This window comes from Saimiri boliviensis, chromosome 3 (assembly GCF_048565385.1).
Source record: "Saimiri boliviensis isolate mSaiBol1 chromosome 3, mSaiBol1.pri, whole genome shotgun sequence".
In the NCBI taxonomy this organism is placed as follows: domain Eukaryota; kingdom Metazoa; phylum Chordata; class Mammalia; order Primates; family Cebidae; genus Saimiri; species Saimiri boliviensis.
In genome coordinates this window covers 151,297,353-151,310,009 of record NC_133451.1, presented here as the reverse complement: position 1 = coordinate 151,310,009, position 12,657 = coordinate 151,297,353, and the positions used below count along the sequence as shown (strand labels likewise).

Genomic DNA, 12,657 nt, shown 5'->3' with positions numbered 1-12,657 from the left:
TTGTGTGAAACTCAGAATAGTAGCTGTCATATCATACATACTCGACTTTGTTTAGCTATTAGTACTAGTATGAATAATAAACACCACCAGTATATTAACTTGGTAGGAGCAGTATATATACTATTCCATGTGTTAATTATGCTACTGTATTCTCTCTACATTATTTATAAATTTAAACTTTCCATTTCTGTAAGCCAATTTTTTCCATGAGATGGAAAAAGTGACAGTTCACTTGAAAGTGGTTTTCTAAAGAACCACTAATCCCTCATCTTAATTTTGTAATTCGTGATGGCATAGAAATAAAAACTTCTAGTAGATGCCAACTTCTGGAAAAGTCAAGACCACATAGCCAGTGAAAATTATATTTTTAAATAAATCTGTAAAATCTGGGTTTAATTTACTTCATTAATATCAATGAATTTCTAAATGAGATTTCTGTATTTTATTAATAAAATTACAGCCAGAAAAATCTTGGTTCCTATTTTATAAGCAAGGGAAATAAAATAATTTTCTAAATCTGAAACAAATGTCTACTACTGTATTGACAGATCGTGTTTTGATTGTTAGTTGATTGTTTAGCATTTTGGAAAAAAATATTTACTCTTACTCCTGACCTAAGGTGGATAGGATAAGTAATAGGATGAGGAATGAACAATTTGTGTGTGTTTAAGTTAAACCCTCTCTTGCCAAACACACAATTAAAATTAAAGGTCAAGATATTTAGACATAAATGCATCTGTTTTAATTTGTTAAAAGTTGCACATCAAGCCAGCCGTGGCAGGATTCCCAGTAGGGCAAGCTTCATGGGCATGCAGCCTGTGTTGGTGCACAGGATCCTGCAATCACAAAGGCCTCACTCAAGGTTGAATTCTTTCTTGTCATCATCTTCAGTTTCTTAATGATTTTTCAACAAGGGTCGACATTTTAATTTTTTTTTTTTGGTGGTCTTTACAAATCATATATCCCATCTTGATTCAAGGAAGAGCCTTTCATGAGAGAAGCAAGCACAGATTATGTAGCCTTTTCTGAACTAATTATGGAATTCATGTAGCATCACGTTCACCATCTTCTATGCATTGAGGCAGTAACAAAATATCACCCAGTGCAAAGGGAGAAGAAATAGAGTCTACTCTTTGAGAGTAGAAGCATTGTTGTAGATTTTGAAAAATTGTACCTGCCACACATGGAAAAAAAACCATATTCAGGTACTTAGTATATTGGCATTAACTTATATGGCCTTTCTTAATATCTCAAAGCAATACTAAGAAAAATGCATATCCCTGATAAATAATTGAGAGTACAAGTTTGGAGTGGGACTTTTGCGGTTTGAATTCCAGCTTTTTCTGGGATTTTGGCATGGTACTTGATTGCTGCATGTCTAAGTTTCTCATCTATAAACTGAGAATAATTTTAGAAATTACTTTTTATGATTATTCATATAAGAATTAAATGAGTTAATACATGTAACACCGTTAGCCATCCACTGTTTATTATTTGGTTGGACTAATGAAATTCTTAGAAAATACAATTTTAAAATTAGACAGATATTATTTCTCACTCCCAATGGCATAAATGTCCATCTCAGATTTGTGATTACTACATTAGAATTAAAAGAGAGAACATATTTGTTTCCTAGAGCTGCCATAACAAAATACCACAGATTCATTGGCTTAAACAACAAAAATTTATTTGTTTACAGTACTGAAGACTAAAATCACAAGATCAAGGTACTGGCTTGTAATTGGCTCCTTCTGAGGTCTGTTAGGGAAGAATCTGTCCCAGGCTCCTCTCCTTAGCTTGTCGATGGCCATCTTCTCCTTGTGTTTTCACATTACCTTCCCTCTGTATCCATTTGTGTCCAGGTCTCCTCTTCTTGTAAGAACACCAGTCATATCAGGTGAAGGTCCACTTTCATGACCTAATGTTGGCTTAATTGCCTTTGTAAAGACCCTATCTCCAAATCAGTTCACATTCTGAGGAACTGAAGATTTAGAACTTGAAGTTGAATTTTTGAGGGAGTACAATTTAGCCCATAGCAGAGAGACAGCCTCTTTCATGGAAATGATTTTTGAAGAAATGTATCTCATCACTCACCGTTTGTTCCAAAATGTTCTTACAGGTTTGTCATTTTCTTACAAACCACTAGAATATCATAAAAAATATATAAAATTACTACTTTTATAAGGCTAGATAATATTACTGGATTATCATCTTCAAAGCTGTTAAAAATATGCACCCTACTCCAGCATGGGTTTATTTTCTGATTCATTACTTTAGCTAACAAGCCTACACTCCTTAAAGGAGGACATCATGTGTCACTTACTTTGTACCTACAGGCCCTTAATATAGAACAGAAGCTCGAGCTTCTGCTGAATAGAATTTAATTGAAACCTACTTAAAGAGATTTGAAAATGTTAATCCTCACTTAAATTCCTGCTTTAATTCAGACTGAACAAATTAAATGTTACACTTGTAGCACTTGAACTTATGCATTTCATCAATACTTGGCACCACAATATGCTACTTCATTCATTAATGTTTTCCTGCATCTGTGTCTTCTCCCTAAATAGATAGAAAGGTCTTCGCTATAAGAACCCTTGCTGTGCCAATTCTCCCTGTTATCACCTTGTCATTTAGCAAAGTAACCTTTCATTGTATCTGTACCATTTTAAACAGATATGTAGAATGCTTTAACATTTCTTCACAATTCAACTGTTGAACAAATACATTTCCGTAAAACTAAAAAACTTGTCAAACAGAAAAGTTACCAAATTCTCCATCAGAGGTCTAGGAAATGATTACAGTGAAGAACTCCTCTTTTTCAGAAGCCCAAGATCAAAACAGAGAGTAGAGGAAAAGGGGTCCACACATTCCACGGGCGTCATGGAACTCTCACAGCCATCTGAGTAGTGACATGTGTAACAAATGCAAGGAATCATGGAAATGAGTCCTTATAGGAGTGCAGCAGTGTGATTATTAAGACAAGACAGTTATTGCATACGAAGGGACTAGGAAAAGAGATAGCCAACATAGCTCTACAAATGAGATCATTGGAATAAATTTCATACGTAAGCTATTCTTCACAATCCATCTTTTGGTACATCAGATGTCACCATACAAATACCTATAGCCAACCAATTATTATCTTCAACAGATTATTCTCTCAAACATCTCAAAGACTCACATATAATCAGGATCCAATGTCCTACTATAATACAAAGTAACAAGTCATGGTATTTTTCCATACACTTTAGCTTCTTTGATATGAATACTTTTTTTAAAAATACAATAATCATTCCAATTATAAACATTCATTTGTTCTCCTGAAATAAAATTAAAGCAATTTGCATAATAGAAAATTCTTTTTCCATGATTTCAAAATATATTTAAAGTGAGGTCCTACCTAACACATGGAGGTTTAAAGACACATAAAACATTAACATGCTGGGGGGAAGATGCAGCTAATACATTAATGACATTTTACTTCTTTTTTCTTGATAATATAAACTTCTTGAGATTAATTTATAACAATTTTACCTGCTTTCATTTTTAAATCCATGATTGCAATTGAGGCATAAAAAACTAGTGTATTTTAGAAAGGAATTATCAATATTTAGCCCTATTTATTGGTGGAATCTTACTCCTTAACTTTCCATATTTTAAAAATTAAAATTAACTTGCTTTATTTAATGGCTTTAAGTTCTAATATTCTAAAAAGTTACTTACAAAATTTCACAACAAATCAAAGCTTGTTGTCTTGAAATTTAATATTGCAGTACTACAATTTGGGCATATTAAAATTCTCAGGAGGCTGAGGCAGGAGAATTGCCTGAACCCAGGAGGCAGAGGTTGCGGTGAACCGAGATTGCGCCACTGCACTCCAGCCTGGGTAACAAGGGCGAAACTCTGTCCCCCCACCAAAAAAAAAAAAAAAAATTCTCTGCATTTAGTATAAACAGAAGAAATAAGGCATTTTTCTTCTATTAAAAAGCAGAGATTCTGAATTGCTGGACAAGAAATAATTATGCTATACAAGCAAAAATACAACACAAAATTAATTACTAGCTTTATGAAATCTTTACAAGTGAGGAAAACTTTTTCTTACAATAAAAAATTAAGATAGGACCAAGGGACAAGAACTGAATGGGCGTAGAGTAGAAAGGAAAGAGGAAGAGGAAAAAACAAACAAACAAACAAACTACTTTCAGTTTTCCCTTTCTCCAAAGCTAATTTTACTCTCTTGGTCCCTCATTTTAGAAAATGGAATTTGAAAGAGAGAAAGATAATAATCCATTAGGATTAATAGTATCCTCTGTCATAAACCACTGGAATTTGGGAAAACAGGAATGGGAATTTTATATTTAGTCTTGAGGATTTAAATGTTAAGACCTCAAATCAGGAAATGTTACATAATAGGATATAAGAGTTTTGACTCTCATACGGAAAACAAAAATTACAGAATAAATTTTCGTGTACAGGACAATATAATGGCAGCATAACCTGGATAGGATGTCGTGGTGCGGTTGTAAACTGCTAAGAAACAGTAAGATAAAAATGACTGAGGACTTGAGGATAGATTTGGAACATTGAAATGACAAATGATTCTAACTACTTCATCTAGAGTCCAGTTTTGGAGCACTGCATCTTTTCTGAAGTATTAACACAGGTTTTTCATTCTTTTTAGTAATACTTATATTTTAATTCTGAAGTGTTTCTAACATAGAGCACATAAGGTGTCCTTTGCCAGACCTTTGGGGACCGACTACATTATAAAGGTCACTGAACCAGCAGAAATCATGTGAAAGATTTATGAGAAAAGAATTAACATGACTGGAAGCAGCTCCTCAGTTTTCCCCAGATCCTCGCAAGGGTGCACATAAATTTCAGTGATCAGGGTATCCCATGTGGTGAGAACAATCAGCTACTTCTTCAGAACACAGAGTCTGGGGCTGGCAAACTACTTCTACTTTTTCTCCAACCCCTCAATCTTATTTCTTCCAAGTTCCTCTACATCCAACACTGTCTTCCACAAACGATTACAGATCAGTAAAGTAGACAACCAAGTGCACTGCTCAAAATTAGGCCTGCAGACAAGATTTCTCTTCCCACCAACTGCCTACCTAAGGTTTTAATGCCATAGACTTCCGTTTACATTTGGTGATACTATAAAGAGCCAACTAGTTGCCAAGTAGATTTTTTGTTTAGTCATCTAGTCATAGGCACTCTTCATGAGTCTATCAATGAGGGTTGAGATGACACAGCAATAAAACAGGGGCAGGTGCCTGCACAAGTAATCAGGCAATCTGCTCATGCAGCCTGTTTGTGCCTTCAGCATCTGCTTGGGTCCACCTCCTCTTTGGGACATAGGGATCCAGCTCTGATTTATCAGCTTACCTACCTACCTTCTAGGAGATGTAGACTGACAAAATAGGAAAGATGTATTTTGTGTACGATTTTAATGAGCGTTAATGAGAAAATAAAGCAGATATGAGAAATGAAAAGTTCTTATGTGTTGTAGTTTTACAATTACAGACTCACAGAGACTCACAGAGAAGGTGAAATTTGAGCAAAGTGACTGAAAAAACAAATAAGTGAAGGGAAGCCACCTATAATCCCAGCATTTTGAGAGGCTGAGGCAGGCGGATCACTTTAGGTCAGGAGTTCGAGACCAGTCTGGCCAACATGGTGACACACCATCTCTACTAACAACACAACAATTAGCTGGGTGTGGTGGTGGGTGCCTGTCATCCTAGCTGTTTGGGAGGCTGAGGCAGGAGAATTGCTTGAACCCAGGAGGCGGAGGTTGCAGTGAGCCAAGATTGCACGATTGCACTCCAGCCTGAATGATGAAGTGAGACTCCATCTTGGAAAATATATATAAATAAATAAAAGTGAAAGAAGAAGTCATGTGGATAGCTGTGGGAAGAAGGTTCCATGGAGAGAGAAAACCTGCACGAGGTAGGAACATACCTAGAATTTTAGAAGAGGCCAGTGCTCACCGGAGTATAAATGGTGAGTGGAAAATTAGTGACTTATTAAATCATTCATAATCTGGTCACCACTGCCACTGGCTCTCTGTGTTTTCAGAAAGCCAGTGGCAGCCAGATTATGAATGATTTTATAAGTCATTGTAATGACTTTCTTACTTCTCTGGGTGAATTAGGAAGCCATTAGAGAGCTTTGTTAAGGATGTGACATCACCTGACTTACATTTATGTAGAGTTATACAGGCTTCAGCATTCAGAATAGACTGAAGGGAATCTGGACAGAAGTGGGGCATCAAGTGAGGAGGCTACTGCAATAATCCAGGAGAATAATAATGGTAGCTTGGACTATGGTTGCTTAGTGTGGTAGATGGTCAGCAGTGGTTAGACCATTGAGCCAACAGGATTTTTTTGGGATGAGTTAGATGTGGTGTTTGAGATAAAGAAAATAAACTAGAAGAGACTAAGATGAACAACACTGTGAGGGGATAGACTTGGGGACTGGGAAATCACCCTGTTCGGGACATAGTATTTTGCAGCAATAATTGGACAATTGTATATAAGATATGTATGTATATAGGATAGAAAGGGGGAATTCTTAGTGTGGAGAGCATATTTTAAGCTGGAGGTTGAATGAGATCATCGAGTGAATAAGTAACCCAGAGAGGAGAGATATAATCCACAGACTGAACCCTATGTAGTCCAGTGTTCAGAGGTCAGAGAAAACAAGGAAGAATAAGCATGAGAGATGGAGATGTGGCAGCCACTGAAGAAGCTAGAAACATAGGAATGTGTGCATCTTAAAAGAGGGTCAATACCTGGCAGGGGAGATATCATGATCACGAAGGTGGTTTTCCCAGGGCGAGGCTTATCCATTGCATTCCGGATGTGCTGACCCCTGCAATTTCCCCAGATGTGGGAAACTCCACTGCTTAATTTACGGTAGTGGATGACTGAGTTCGTGCTTTCCCCGGGTTATTAAAAAAAAAAAAAAGAGGGTCAAGGAAGAAATGGTGATGACTTTTTAATTTCATCCTCCACATCTCCTAATGTTTTTGTATTATCCCTCTAATTGATATTCCGTGATGAATTCTATATAATTTCTTCAAAGGCAATAGAGCAGAGTGTTTGACAGCTATGACTACAGAGGCAGTCAACTTACCACTAACAAAAAGGAAGCCAGAACATATGAAATGACACAGTAATAATAACAACAAGCAACAATTTAAAACAATAGTATCACAAGTATTGTATAACACTTAGATGTATACTGAGTAAGAACTCAAGAAACTATAGCTATTATCTATCTTCCAGGTCACTAATTTCCTTTTCACCAGTTTCTAATCAGCTAACTTGTCAATCAAGTTTGTAATTTCAATTGTCATTTTTTTATTTCTAAAATGTATACTTAGTTCTTTTTCAAATATTCTTAATTCCTTATAGTTATGTATTAGTCTCTTTTTATTTCTTTTAAGTTCAACTTCATTATGTTTTAGTAATTTTGAATAGAAATCTTCATAAAGTTTACCAGTTTGCTTTATTACTTAAAATTTTAAAGTTCTGTTAATCTTGTTTGACTGTCTCTTATAGGACATATTCTTTTGAGTGTTTTGCAAACTTAGATTGTAAGATTGGCTTTCCCAGGGCTTTGCCAGTAAGGATCCTGTGTGGCCAGAGAGATTTTGCATTTGCTTCTTCCTAGTATCCTGCACATACCATTGCCTTCTGGGCCAACACCTCTTTTAATTTCTCAGTGCAGGATTTTTCAGAACCATTTGGTTGATGAAAACTGAACCAGAAACCCAGGAGACACAGAACCATTGTTCTGACTTCTCAAGATATGTTTCCCCACTCAGGATCCAGGAGGACATACTGGCTTCCTCATTATCCCTATGTGCAATTTAGGCAGACTTCCTCTGTGTGTGCTGTTAACATGAATGCAGTCTCTGAGACTTACAGCTCTACCTGAAATTTCCAGTACTAAATCATTGCTCAGGTATAATTAAGACCTCCATGCAGCCCTGATGCCAATTCATCCTCTTACAATCTGCATTTGAGTTCTGGTGTTACTTCTTTTGCTTGGGGAGTTCCTTTTCATCCATGTGAGAGTGTTTCTTAAACTTTATCCCCCATTTCTAATAAATACAGTGTGCATTTCTGGAGATTGGTTCAGGGGATAGAGTCATTGTCTCTATTCAACCATGTTACCAAAGCCAAGAATACTTTGAATAGATTTTTGAACCTGAGACTCTATGTCAAGATTAGGTAAGAAGACTGGCCATAACTCTACCAGATGTATACATATATACATGTCACCTGATCCACTAAATTGGAGAGCTTATAGTTTATATGTACTTTGTAAGTTGTAAGCTTGCTTTCCCAGGGCTTTACCAGAAGAACATTTCATTTATATATACTTTTAGGCCAAGGTAAAAATGTCCAGGAAAGTCAAAGACATAATGCCATAATAATATTATCATTTGACTATTGAATCCTTTTTGTTTTATTCTTGCAAGAAAGCATTTCTGAACTCTAGCACATAGCTTTTCATTATGCTAAAAGACTGCAATAGATAAAACAGAAACATATTCACAAAAAAATAGCTAAAATACAGTTTAGTTTCTGGATAATAGTCCTGACTCTGACCTATATTCTTATTTTAAAGTAGTTTGTGACATACTATGACTCTGCAAAGCTATAAAGTTTCACAAATTTGATTAAACTGCAAAAAAGGAGCTGAAAATAATCTAATTAACTTTGGCCTTATCAATTATTTTTGGAACTCTATGCTTACTTATATTGAGTTCTCAATTCAAATATCAAAGATAATTTTGCACCAAAGAGAAATTGTCTTGGACTTAGCAATGAAAAGACCCATGTAATTTGCTATGTTACTTACTTATTGAGGAAAGCAAAAATGTGCTAGCCAAAAGTTGTTACAGCACCGTCACTTTGCATTTCAATATGGTTAATGTTTAACTGCAAACATACAGAAATCAGGACAAGAATATGATTTACTTTGCGTTAAATGAAATCTTTGTTTTGAGAATTCCATATTGTGTTTGATAAGATGATATCTATTTAGTTCTATTGAATAGTGGCAACTTTGATGCTACAAATATGTTCAATGTAATTCAAATTATCATGCAGGCAAATACATTTGAAAGAATATTGTTAATTCTGTATCTCACTAAATTGTTGTTACACTTATTTGTGATATGTACATTTGCTGAATTTATGGACTATAAGTAACAAAACTATTTCATCAACAAAGTGTGAAAGAACTAATTTAAAGATATGAATGTGGAAAATTTTACATTATACCACCAAATTACTTTGAGAAGAGAAATAAAAAGAAATACAATCTGACAGTCCAGGCATACTTGAATGCTGTTTATATTGTTCTGTGTGTAATATGTTTTTTTCAGTTCTGATTAAGAAAAATATATTGTTTTTATGGCTCAGTTTTCTGCCAAATCTGTAATTGCTTTGCAAGTTTATCTAAACATTCCTACATAATTTTCAAGTCATTTATATTCAATATTATTATACTACTAAAGATAGTCCCATTAATTTAGTGACTTTAACTATCATGATGGTGGCAACCCAGTGATAGCTTGGAATTAGAAATTATATTTATTCAGTTTCCAGATCATCTCACTGAGTCATGTGGCTTTACCAACAATACATAGTGTATAGAGTCATAGACCGTGTCCTCTCATGTCATATGTTTCACACATGTGTATTTTTGACCCTTACTTTCAATACTTTGCTAAGGTTCTGTTCATTTCTTTGGATAAGTCATAGGAAAACTGTAATTTAAAACAGATGAAAATGTAAAGCAAAAATATTGCTCCATTAAAAACAGATAAATAACACTCTTCAAGGATTAGGGTTTGTGTGTATGTGTGGGGTGAATATTTATACCATATATAAATATTAAGTTAATTTTCCTGTTCATATTTTGTTCTTACTAGTCTACATAACTTTTGCTTTAAAAAAAGGCTTAACTTAAAAATAAAATAGGAAAAGTATTTAACTAACTACTTTGATTTATTGGTAAGGAAATAATTCTTTGCATTTACAGGTAGTTCAACTTCTCTATTTATCAATTACTTTTCAAATGATTCTTTAAAAATGAACAACACTGATTTTTCTTTTGCATTGCTTTTCAGTATTGTCAGAAACATTTCTATAATGAAGAGAAAATTATTTCAGTAAAATTGTTATCTTTATTACATTTCATGTACAGTTCACTTTAATAAATATGTAACTATTAGTTTCAAAGACTTTTAGTGCAACAATAATTCTGTTTTTCTCATTATAGCTGCTATATAACTGCATCATTGTAGCTCATGCTTTTTGCTTCACCATTATTCCTCTTTAAAAAATATTATTTTTCTTTCAGATAAACTCTAACAATTGCTGCAAAAAATTCTAACCCAAGGAAACAGTCATTGATGGGTGGAGATAGTATTTCATCTCCATTGTAAATGTCATATGCTATAGTATCTAAGGTCAGGCATTCTATGGACACTGAAATAACAGTTATATTTGCTTTAATCTGCTCATACCAAATTCAACAATGTATAAAATGAGACTTTTTTGTAAAATAGAAACTTTGAATGAATAAGTAGTTTGATTGATGGAAAATTGTGAAATTAATTTATGCTATACTATTTACGAGAGTCTTCAGAACTCTAGAATGCATTCGTTCAATCTGACGCTATTAGTTTGAAGACTCTGGCTCCAGACCAGAATCCTCTGTGTGATCCAGAGGTAGTCACATTACTTTACCGGTAGGCTTCTGGGGAAAACTGCCTTGCCCACACCAGACTTGGTGCATAGCCCATCATTACTGATTTCTGTAGAGAGTTGCAGTCAAGAATTCAAGGTATCCTGGACTGAGCATTCCCATGAGTATCCCTAGCCCAGGCACCTCCATTTGGAAGCCTCTTTATTAGCACTCAGCTGAGACACTCTTTAGGAACCTCTGCCAAGATCTTCTTAGTGGAGGATTCCAACAAAGCCACTTTGCTCTGCTCTGACTCAGTACTTTTTACACTTAGTTCTCTCCCTTTCTTGCTCTGGAAACTCTTGGGTTTATGGAAAGTCAGGAGCCTCTTGTGTGTGGCTCCTAGGCAGTTAGACAGTTTCCTTTGCCTGCCTGCCTGTCATTAGACCTTTACCTGAATATGAAAAAAAAAAAAAAAAAAAAAAATGGAACCCTGGGGAGCTGATGCCTCACTCTTACTACACTAAGTCAATAAAGTCTTGCTTGTTACTTTCAGTTTGGCTTGTTGTCCTTCATGACTACCTTGACACCCAAGGCCTTGTCATGGTTCAAAAATCTACACTTCTCATGTGATAGTTTCCCTTGAACAACTTTTTAGTTTTTGCAAAGCCAATGACCAAGTGTCAATAGACATTTTTGTATATGGGGAATTTTCTAATGGAGAAAATGTCCTTTTACTTCAAAGAATACAGAAATTCCGGCCATGTATACCCATATTTATAGACAAAGCAAACAACAAGTATAATGTCAATTGGTCTATCTAAAAATGATAACATATAAAATAAAGTTATGGAAACCACCTTCATGATGTCATGTGATGCTGTTAATGCAGTACTTCCTGTTTTCAAAATTATTGGGAGTTTTAGTTCCATTATTGTATTTAAAAATATGTGGCTTTGTATAAAATAGGTGGCCTCATGTAGTAAGAATATCATATTCACACCATAACAATTAATAAAATGTAAATGTTGAGTCTTCCTTCTTGACATTTTGGGTATCACATTAATCGCTAATGAGAAATAAGTTATTATTAAGTTACATTTTTAAAGAGACAAATATTACATGCAGGAAAACAAAGTTTCACTGTCTCACAGATGCCTACTTAAGGAGTGGAGCGCTTAAATCAAGTGAGGCATGGAAATGGGTTATATGGCTTTTACATGCAGAGTACATTATTTATCAATAAGGGTAAAAAATGTGGCTTTAAAGAGAAACACAGCAAAGCTTGGTTGAACTTTGAGCTGTTAACTTTCTGTCTTCTTTTTCAATTATTTAAATGATAGAACATAGATTTTGCAATTGCAGTTTCTGTTAAGCTAAACAATTGATTATTTTTCCCAGTGAAAAAAACTCAACAACCATAAAACTCGATTCTTGTAAAGTTTTATTTTCAGAAACACACCATGAATGTAGCTAAATTTAACAAAGAATCTGTGAAACACTGATGAAATAAAGTGAGTTTTCAGGCACTGCTAAAATACACAGATGAACCGAATTAAGAAGATAGCACTGGTAGAAATGAAATGTTCTGAGAAAAAACAGCTGCTTCATATAATGCCTATGTCTGGCAAATAATGGATTGTTACATTCTTTTTCCTTTTTTTTTTTTTTTCAAAAAAAAGTTTTAGCTTCTTTAGATATTTATCATATGCATAGCTAGACTGAATGTTTTCAACACTACTGAGATTTGGACCCATAGAATCTTATGCTACAATTTTTTAATTACAGTTACTGTATGTAAAATGTGCTCATATGATCGAACAGAAAATACTCTGGTATTAGAAGCAATTGCTTTGCCATTGGGGGATGATAAGTACAGTTTAATCTGACATTAGTGGAAAGCTAAGGACTTCTCATATTCACAATTGAAGTTAAGGG

General features: G+C 34.6%; 1 non-coding gene across 1 annotated transcript; it reads left to right on the top strand.

Annotated features, from left to right (window-relative positions):
• Positions 1 to 6,794: 6,794 nt before the first annotated feature.
• LOC120367810 (U1 spliceosomal RNA) lies at positions 6,795 to 6,958 on the top strand. Its single transcript, XR_005582091.1, has one exon. It is a non-coding gene; the product is annotated as a U1 spliceosomal RNA (small nuclear RNA).
• The last annotated feature ends 5,699 nt before the right edge of the window (positions 6,959 to 12,657 follow it).